This window comes from Akebia trifoliata, chromosome 15 (assembly GCF_017979445.1).
Source record: "Akebia trifoliata isolate Shusen 1 chromosome 15, ASM1797944v1, whole genome shotgun sequence".
Lineage (NCBI taxonomy): Eukaryota > Viridiplantae > Streptophyta > Magnoliopsida > Ranunculales > Lardizabalaceae > Akebia > Akebia trifoliata.
In genome coordinates, this window is record NC_141389.1 from 17426645 (window position 1) to 17437488 (window position 10844).

Here is a 10844-nt window from a genome sequence, read left to right on the forward strand (position 1 = left end):
GATCTAAGAAACAATAAAAATTGTTTTTTTAATGTTGTTTGTGATGAGGAGAGGATTCCAAGAAATAAAAAAAAAAATTCGTGTGGTGTACCGTTAGTAGAAAACAGATCTTATTGTTTTTTATCTTCTTCTCCACATGCTGAAAAACAGCAAACAGAGAAGACGTTTTTTTGTTCTCTCTTTCTCTCTCTCTTCACAACTCTCTCTCCACCCTTCAAATCCAGGATCCTCATTCACTTTTGAGCTCCTCTAACCGTTTGATTTCTCCACAATATCATCTCTAGTCTTCGATATTCATCTTCTCATGCGTTCGGGCTGTGCGAAAATCTCACAAAAACTGTGATTTCAAACAGTTGGAGTGCAAGAGAACTTTGTGAATATCAAACATTTTCCCACCATGCGAAAGAGAAATAAGAAATCCAGGAATTCCCTTGAGGCCCCAAAATATGTTTCTACTTATCAACAAGAACAACAACAGTTTAATATCTCTATGAAGATAAGCATCTTGTTCATCTTCTCAAATCATTGGACAGGGAGATAGGGTCAGCAAAGATCTCACAGGGAGCATTGCCTGAAGAAAATATGGATTAAGCAATAATTCTCAATTGGGGTCAATGATGTCACCCGTGTGTTGGAGCGGATGATGCCAAGTGCTGGTTTGGGAAGTTTTGCTCAAGAGCCTCCTGTGGACTATTGTGGTCACGAGGCTTCTTCAGTTCGGCTTCAGGCTGTACTTTTAGCTTCTGATTGCAACCCCTGATGGTTAATAAAAACACCTTCCTAGCTTGGCCTCATCAAGGCAGGTGCCATTGATCTTCATCAAAGATAAGAAAGGTGGTTCCCTAAGGTTAGGTGAACTCGTGAAGCTTAAAATAGCTATCGCCATTGGAGTAAAGGCTTAAAGGTCGATTGGGAAAGATTCAATGGAGAGATCAATCTCAAACTAAATATTAAGATCTTGGTTCATCGATTCTACTAAAATCGGCAACTTATGTGGGAAATTGGGGGTTCATCGATTTAAAGTTTTTTTTTTTTGGGTTGTTTTGTCTACTTTCTCAGTAAGTAAATTGATCAAGATCGGTAGAATCATTAAGCGCTAAATTTTTTTTTTCTCTTCCAAACCAATAAAATACCAATAAAATCTAGATTATAGAAAAGTTTCGAAACCATTGATGAATTGACTTTCTGAACACCATAATAGATATTTGAGGCCTCAAGTTTTAATTTTTTTTCTTTTTTGTTTTGTTTTGTTTAAAGGATTTTTTTTGGAGGTCTCATACTTCTATTAAAAGAAAAAATGAACATAGAGTTTTTTTTTAGGAAAATCAATTTGTTTTTTTGGTTAAAAAAATAAAAATCACCTCTTGTTCCAACCATTGTCTTTCCATCCTTAATTTAATATTCTTGGGAATCTTAATTTATTTAAGATCACCCAAAATAACCTTTTGATTGGACCATAAAAATTGCAAAATTTGTGCCTATTGCGATAATTAGATCTAATTAATTATTATAGGCCCTTATTCATTAATTGATTTGCTAATTGATGAATGCTAGAGATGTGCATGTTTAAAGCTTAAATTAAACCATATGAATATGTTTCTAATCGATGTATGCCTACACTTGTATGATTTAATATCTTCCCTTGATTGGTTTGATTGGGCCCATGGGTCCATTTGTTTGGAAAAGGCCCCGGGCACACCCTACCCTGTTTTGCACACACCACAAACACGTTTACTGTTTTACCCACTTACACGTCCCATATAGCCAACGAGGCACTAGTGCGTGGCCCGGTCTCCTCGGAGATGCGACGTCATTCATGAAAACCATAACTCCAGTCACGTACCTTAGGGTATATCAAACTGGAGCATCAATACCGTCTGATCAGGTGATTCTGAGAGGTATATTGATGCACCCAGGCTGGAGCGACCTGAGCCTTTGACCTATTGTGAGCAACACAGTCACATGTCCCGATTGCTAACGTAGTACTAGTACGTGTTCGGTCCCCTCGTGGGATGTCAAACCATTTATGAAAGCTACAACTCTTGACTCGTACCCATAGGTATGTAAAAGATAATCTAAGTATATCAATTTCTTGGTCAAAATCGGTGCCTAAGCAAGATCTTGCCCCGCTGTACCCTACTGTACAAGAGGGATAGACTACGTCTATTCTAGACGAGAGGTATTTAAGTGGGCCCTTGCTTAACATTATGCGCCACCTTTCAACTGGAGATCAAACTGGCTGTTTTTGGCTTCAAAGAAGTGAATTGAGGTTTTAGATTATCACCTATACGGTATATTAAACCAAGTCACCACGTATCGAGAGGTATATAGGTGTGCTTGGGCAAGGGTGGCCAGATAAAAATGCATTGCACGTAGTAAGTCTAGAGTCTAGAAACCTTCCCTGTAGGTCATGACTCGAACTTATTGGGTGTTCCCGGGTTGTTCATAGAATGGAACATTATGATTGATAAGTGTATGTGAATGATGTATGAGATCAGAATGTATGATTGTCCTCAAGAATCAAAAAAATTTCTTTTGAAAATTAAAATGGGTGCACCGACCCAGTAAATAATCCATTTTTTGTAATAATTTATAATGACCTAGTCTATCTCGATCCAATAATCATGATGGGTCGGGTCATTTAGATCAAAATGGAAATCAAATTCTTTTCTAAATTCGGGTTTCAACCCATTTTCAAATAAGAGAAATGGTTTACAAAAGGAAAGTATTTTCCAGAAGAAGTGTTCTCTGAAAAAAAATATATTTTCCAGAAAAGGTGTTTTCCATAAGAACAAGATTTTTCAAAGAAAAAATATTTTGTAGAAGAAAAGAGAATGAAGGAAAAATGATTTACAAAAGATATATTTTTGCATGAAACTTGAAAGTTTTCTTTTTTGCATGGACTTTGAAAAATTACTAAAATGTATTTTTCTAAAAAGAAAATGACTTGCAAAAACTAATCAGATTTGTGAAAGTTTTATTCAATGAAAACATTATTTGTCAATCATTTTCAAGAGTGCAATAGAATTATTTTCCTTCTGAATAATCATTGCATGAATTTTCAGGGTTCATTTAAAATGTTATCAAGGGGGTAACACTGAAATTAATTAGATTCACATTTGATGGGGTCTCAAGGTTATCATTGCACCTAAGCTCAATCGTTCACCATTTTGTTAGGGTTACTAGTCTGGTCAATTAGAACAACGTCAACGCCAAATCAATCATCAGAATTTCTCAACGTCGTCCAATTGTTCTTAGAAAATCATAGTACTTCAATCCTACCGGTTGTAAGCAATATCTTAGTCCTCAGTCCTATTCAAACGCGTGTGGGTAATTGTCTTGAGTTTTCATGAGTCATTTGGGTTAGCTCAAGTCCTTTTTTCCAACAAGGTCATGTCTTCCTTAGATTGAATCTACTCTTTCCTATTGAGTCAAGTTAGTTCATCGAGTCTATAGAGGTGTCTGTTGCTCAATCTGAAATTGATCGGATAAAGAAAATTTTTGAATACGTCGAGCGCATTAACGAATTAACTAATAATATATTTTTTTTTCTGAACAAGAAGATAAGAGTCGGGCTCAAGAAAGCAAAGGTCATTGACTTTGGAACAGAAATAAATTCCTAAAGAAATTCAAATAGAAACCATCCTATCTCTAGAGGAACACAAGGGGATAATGAATTTTCTCAGAAATTTCAAAAGACTTGTTCGCGTGGGCCTATGAGGATATGTTAGGTACAAGCTTGGGTTTTGTCTGACACGGATTAGATATTGAATTGATAAAATGAGATCAAAGAAGATATTACAAAATGTATCAGTGCTAGACTTCTCAACATGGTAGAGCTCCCAGAATAGATTACCATTATCAGATTAATGAAACAGTTGAAGCAGTATTGATCTCAGATAATGGGTCGTACATCAAAGCTTAAGTTATCACTCTGTGTTCAAAGTTTGAGATTCGACATCACATTGTCTCTCTACCGTCCTCAAATTAATGAAAAAGTTGAAGCAACCAATAAAATATCTCAAAACAATCATCAAAGAAATGTGTCAATCACACCAGGATTAGTTAGAGAAGTTACCATTCACACTAGGGGCACATCATACTTTAATGCAGTTTTCCACTGGAGCTATTCCCTCATTTCTAGAGTATGATATGGAAGTAATCTTATCAGTTGAAATAGAAATCCCGTATCTCAAGGCCTTCAAGGAAAGTCAATTGTTAGAAACAGATTGGGTTAGTCAGTGGTATAAATTATTAAGTTTGATCGGAGAAAAACGACTAAGAGTTTTATACCACTTGCAAGCTTATCAAAGAAGAATCGCCCGTGCGTTTGACAAAAAGATCAAGGCCCATCACTTACAAGTCGAGGATTTAATATTTAAAGTAAATCGGACACCTATCTTTGACCCTAGAGGGAAGTTCAAACCAAATTGGAGAGGTACGTTCATCATCAAGGAAATATTACCAGGAAAAGCTGTCAGACTTCAAGATCATGATGAAATTTAATTACCAGAGTCAACCAACCTTGACCAGATCAAACGGTACTACATTTAAAGAGGCCGAATCAATTTTCCTGCTATCCAGTTCAATATTTCATTTCCCAGCCCTTTGCAGCCTTTAAAAAAAATAATGCCTTTTTCTTTCTCAGCCCGTTGACCTAACCTAGGGGAGGGAAAATATTCGAACTACATTTTGGTCTGATCCTAAAATTCTGGGGTACGTAGGCAACCTGAGAAGTTACTTCAGGCCCGACCACATCAAAACAAAAAAAAATATATATTTGCCCACATAATAAAAAATGAAAAAAATTCAAAAGAAAAAAAAAATCCAAAATGGGGAAGAAAATTTAAAAAGAAATGCCACACAAGAGGCATTTGGGTTTTTGAGCCTCAAAATTCCTTTCTTTTTATATCCAGTCTTAAGCCCACCTATAAAAGTCCTCCTAAGTACCGTACGAAAAGTTAAGGAAGATAGCAAAGCATGATCAGACAGTAACTCTAGAAGACAAGATGATAAGAAAAAGATAAAAAAAAGATAAAAATGAAGCCTGCTAAGTTGAAAATCTGAAAAAGGCGACTTAGGCAAAAATTAAGGTAAGCTCGCAAGGTTGAAAATCTGAAAGGACAACTTTGGCAACAATCAAAGCCAAGAAAAAAGAAGAAAAAGCTCGATAGATTGAAAACCTGAAAAGGCGATCTAGGCAAAAGTTAGAGCAAGCTCGATAGATTGAAACCTGAAAAGACCATCTAGGCAAAAGTTAGAGCAACAAAGAAAAAACAGAAGAAGATCCCAAGCTGAGAGCGATCCGAGCTGAAACATCAAAAGTCCGAATAATCAAGTTCAATACTTAGCTTAAACTAGGCATAGACTCAGAAGCCACAAGTATCTTGTCTATGATCGATCGGAAAATGTTTACTTCCCTGAGTGAACCAATAGAGAAAATGGTGAATTTTATGATGAGTCCCAAAAGGAAATATTTTGTTCTCTTGAGCTTGACTCAAAATCTTCAATAAAATTAATCAAAATTAAAAGTTGGATCTTTATTGCGCTTGTGGTAATCAAATATTTCAAACCTTCATACAAGGGCATTTTCTTTCTTATAACTTTTCCCCCTTATAGTAGGGGCATTTTTTAAAATTTTTGCATGATGTGTTCAATTATCTTCAATGCCATGTTCATTGTCAAACTAGGGGCATTTTGTTTTTTGAGCAATGATAATGAGAACCCCAAACTTAAGGTTACCCTCTTGATAACAGTTTTTCGAAAAACTTTTGAGGATCAAAAGAAATAAAAACTCGGGTTTTAAATTCATAAAACTTTGGGGTAAAACCTCAGGTTCAAACAAAAGTATTTTGGATCTCATATAGGAGATAGGACATTCATTCTGTCTTAGATCTTTTAATTTCCAGATCTAACCCCTCTTTTCCAGATTCATTTTCAATCGTTCTTTCCTAGATTTATTCCTTTAGTCTCAGTTTTACTCAATCAATTACCGTCGAGTTTCTCAGAACTATGCTCAGATGCCGCCGAGGGCTTTCTCGAAATTTTGCTCAGATGTCGCCTAGGGTTTTCTCAGAACTATGCTCAGTTACCGCCGAGGATTTTCTCGGAACTATGATCAGATGCCGCCGATGGGTTTCTTGGAGTTATGCTCAGATGCCGCCGAGGGCTTTCTTGAAATTATGCTCAGATGCCGCCGAGGGTTTTCTCGGAACTATGCTCAGATGCCACCGAGGGCTTTCTCGGAACTATGCTCAGTTACCACCAAGGGCATTCTCGGAACTATGCTTAGATGCCGTCGAAGGCTTTCTCGGAATTATGTTCAGATGCCGCCGAGGGTTTTCTCGAAACTATGCTCAGATGCCGTCGAGGGTTTTCTCGGAACTATGCTCAGTTACCGCCGAGGGTTTTCTCGGAACTATGCTCAGATGCCGCCAAGGTTTTCTCGGAATTATGCTCAGATGCCGCCAAGGGTTTTCTCGGAACTATGCTCAGTTACCACCGAGGGTTTTCTCGGAATTATGCTCAGTTGTCGCCGAGGGTTTTCTCGGAATTATGCTCAGTTTATGCTCAGATTATGCTCAAATTATGCTCAGATTTTACTCAATTCTAACTTAAAATCTTAAATTTTAAATCACATACTTGCATAGTTGTTACATCAGTCAAGAAGAATTTTCTAAAATTTAAGGATCTGGCACTGTTAGTGAGAGCTCACGCTCAAGGACCTGATAACCTTTTAATTCGGGGAGAGCTTACGCTCAAGGATTCGAATACCTTGACGAATTACTAAGTCAGGCTGCAAAATGAACATCCACTAGCTTTGGCATTCGGATATCGCACTATCTATCAAAATAGATTTGCTATCTAGTTTGCTTCAACCCTCTGCCAAAGAGGGGCATCTGTAGACAGTCCATTTTTGCATCCGCCTGATTAATCAACTCGTCAACTCGATCGCAATGGTTCCCAATGATGGATATTATTTCCATTGCTTTATTTTGTTATCAGAAATGTTTCAGAAATTCGGATGAGGTATCTTGAACTGATAAAACTGTAGAAATCACGCTACGCTAGGAAAATACGACTCCAGAAACATAGAAATCATCATCTTACAGACCCAAAAAGAAGCTTCACGATAAAAATTACTAAAAATTAATCAAATTACTCAAATACCCCAAACATCAAAACAATCCTAGAGCCTACGTTACGATTAGGAAAACCCTTTCGAACACATAAAACAACAAATCGAAATCAAATAAATCATTTTGCCAATTTTCACAGAATTTGATAAAATTATGAAAATGTCCCTCATAATGTTCACAACCATTTCACACAAAAAATTTCATAAATGACACAAACTAATATTTCCATTGAATTCCTAACGAAAAATCGATTCTAAAACATCCTAGAACATTAAAAACCGACTTAAAACGTGAAAAGTCCTTTTCCGGGGTAAAACGGTAATTTCATAATTTTTATAATTAAAATTTTTGAAATTAATAAATAAAATATTAAATAATTAAAGTGAAACATTAATGAAATTAATTTAAAATTTTGAACCAAAGAAATCGATCAATCGAGGGGGGTTCTTAAAAAATTTAAAGCCTATCAAGTAAAACTAAAGTCAAGGTATTAAAGTCAATCAAGTGAGACTAAAGTCAAAATTAAAAAGTCAATTAAGCAAGACTAAAGTCAAGATATTAAAAGTCAATCAATTAAGACAAAATATTAAAAGTCAATCAAATGAGACCAAAAGTCAAAATCATAATAGAGTTCTAATTAAATAATAACTCTATCTAATAGAGTTCTAACTAAAACACAACTCCACCTAAAATAATTCTAATTAAAACACAACTCTACCTAAAACAAGTTTAACTAAAACACAACTCTAATTAAAAGAACTCTAATTAAACACTAACTCTATCTAAATCAACCCCTAAAAAAAATCTATAAATAGAGGTCCTCACACCCTATTTTCGTATCAAGTCATAAACCATAAGAGAAGTAGGTCAAAAAGCCCTCCTAGCCTCCCATAAACCCTAGTTTTGGAGTCCCAACTCCTTACCTAACATCCCTTCTTCGATTTTAGCTTAAAAAACACCTAAAAGCCCTTAAAAAATACCCTAAAACCCATAACAAACTCGAAGAATCCATATCAACAAAGAGATACCTTGCCTCGGAGATCAGAAATCAAATCTGGAGACAGAACGAAGCAAGGAGTACGGTACAAGGAGCAGTTTTTGTCGAATCTGAGGGAACAAGGTCTTTGCTATCGGAAAGGTATAATTTCTTACTTTTTTTTATCTAGATTTTTTTAGTAATGTAACTTATTTGGGAAATTAGTAGAGACCGGCTTTGGCCAGGCGGGGTTGGTGCCTAACACCTTCCGACCCCGTAACATGATCCTGAATTCAATTTTTTCTGTTCTAGATTAGTTCTTTATCCATTTAAAGTCATTGATCGGTTCCTAGACCATAATAACTAGGTGGCGACTCCCAAACCTCAAGGGTCAAAAGCGGATCCACGCACCCCGCGGATCGAGGGCGCTTTCAAAACCCCTTAAGTAAATACGAAGCACTAAAGAGCACAAAATCAAATCTTAATTGCCCAACTGATTGGTCATTTCCCATGTATGGCACAACCCAAGGGAGGCCCATCTCCTTACACCCATTTCTTGAGGCCCAAAAAAAATTCAAGCCGTTGGCAACCCAAGGCCTAGGCCTAAATCTTTTCAGGTAGTAGGTACCCTAAGGCGTAGGCCTAATTTGCTTATGGACTTTGGTAACCCAAGACATTGTACTTTTTAAGATTGGCCCTTATCTTAGGAAAGGATTTTAAGAGCTCTCAAGTTCAGTCTAGAAGAAATGGTGTGCTACAAACTCAAATATCCTTGATGATGGGTCCTTTTCCCTCACTAACACACTGGGGCATCGATGCAATACCTACCAAAAACCCTCGGATGCTCAGGTTTGCACTTCAGTTCCATAAAATAATAATAATAAAAAAATGTTAACTATCTCAAAGGCGAGCCTTCAAAGTAGCCTTCCAAAATTCATTCTCAAAAGGTTTTTCGAAGTCCAAAAGTCCAGCCCTTTCCTTCGAAATCTTTTCACCTATTTATACGTTCTCATCTTTCTTTTATCTCCCATCTTAACACATCACCCCCTTCCTTCTTTGTGGGGATTGAGATCTACTCCTTTTAAATCATTCGGATCGATAAATGAAATATCCTATAAAACAAAAACTATCTTTTAGGAAAAAGTGAGATTGATACACGATCAATCACTCTTAGAACCTCGAGATACTTTCCTAATGAGACTCAAGCATAACATGACAATATGTCCTATTAAGTTGCCTTGGTCTATTCTTCCTTCTCTATGGACAAGTAGGCACTCCACTTACTTGGCCAAATTGGGCTGAATAGAGCTACTAATCCTTATAAGTGCCACCGATTTGAGACAAAATTGGATCAACTCGAACGAGCTTATCTTAAATCTAGACATGTGTAAGGTCTTTGTTTAATAGCCATATTTACCCTATACAACGATAATATTCTAAACAAAATTTTGCTACATAGATATCAAATTTTTTTTTCTAATTGAAAGCGCCCTCGATCCGCGAGGTGCGCGGATCCACTTTTGACCTTTGAGGTTTGGGAGTCGCGACCTAGTTATTACGGTCTAGGAACCGAACATTGACTCGAAACGGATAAAACAACTAATCTTCAAAAGATACTAAGTCTGGGGATCACGTTACGGGATTGGAAGGTGTTAGGCACCAACCTCGCCCAACAAACGCCGGTCTCTACTAATTTTCAAATAAAACTATATTGCTAACAAGACCTAAATAATAATAAAAAAATAAAAATAGTTACCTTTTCTGAATGCAACGGTCTTGTTCCCTCAGATCTTATAGAGTAACTCATTGTACAGTACTCATCGCTTTATTCTGTCTCCGGATCTGATTTCTAATATTCGAAGCAAGGTATCTCTTTCTTAGATCTGGATTCTTCAGATTTGTTTATGGATTTCTGGGTGTTTTTGAAGGGCTTCTAGGTGTTTTTCGAGTAAAAATTGAGGTATGGGTGTTAGATAAGGAGTTAAGACTTCAAAATTAAAGTTTATGGGAGGCTAGGAAAACTTTTTGACCTACTTCTCTTAGAGTTTATTATTTGATACGAAAATAGGGTGTGAGGACCCCTATATATAGAATTTTTTAAGAGTTTGTTTAGATCGAATTAGTGTTTAATTAGAATTCTTTTAGTTAGAGTTGTATTTTAGTTAGAATTATTTTAGGTAGAGTTGTATTTTAATTAGAATTGTTTTAGGTAGAATTATATTTTAGTTAGAATTATATTAAATAGAGTTATTATTTAATTAGAACTCTATTAGGGTTTTGACTTTTGGTCTTATTTGATTGACTTTAAGATTTTGACTTTAGTCTTACTTGATTAACTTTAATATCTTGCCTTAAGTCTTAAGTAATTGACTTTAATTTTGACTTTAGTTTTACTTGATTGACTTTAATATCTTGACTTTAATTGTTTGGAGAACCCCCCTCTATTATATCTTTAATTCTTTGGACCCCCAAATGGAGGGGTCCTTAAAGAAATATCTTGGTAACCCTAAAAATTTTTGCCTGAGAGTCTGATTGATCGATTTTTTTAGTTTAAATTTTTAAATAAATTTTATTAATGTTTCACTTTAATTATTTAATATTTTATTTATTAATTTCAAAATTTTTAATTATAAAAATTATGAAATTACTGTTTTACCCTCGGAGAGGACTTTTTGTGTTTCAAGTCGATTTTTTATATTTTAGGATGTTTTAGAATCGATTTTTCGTAA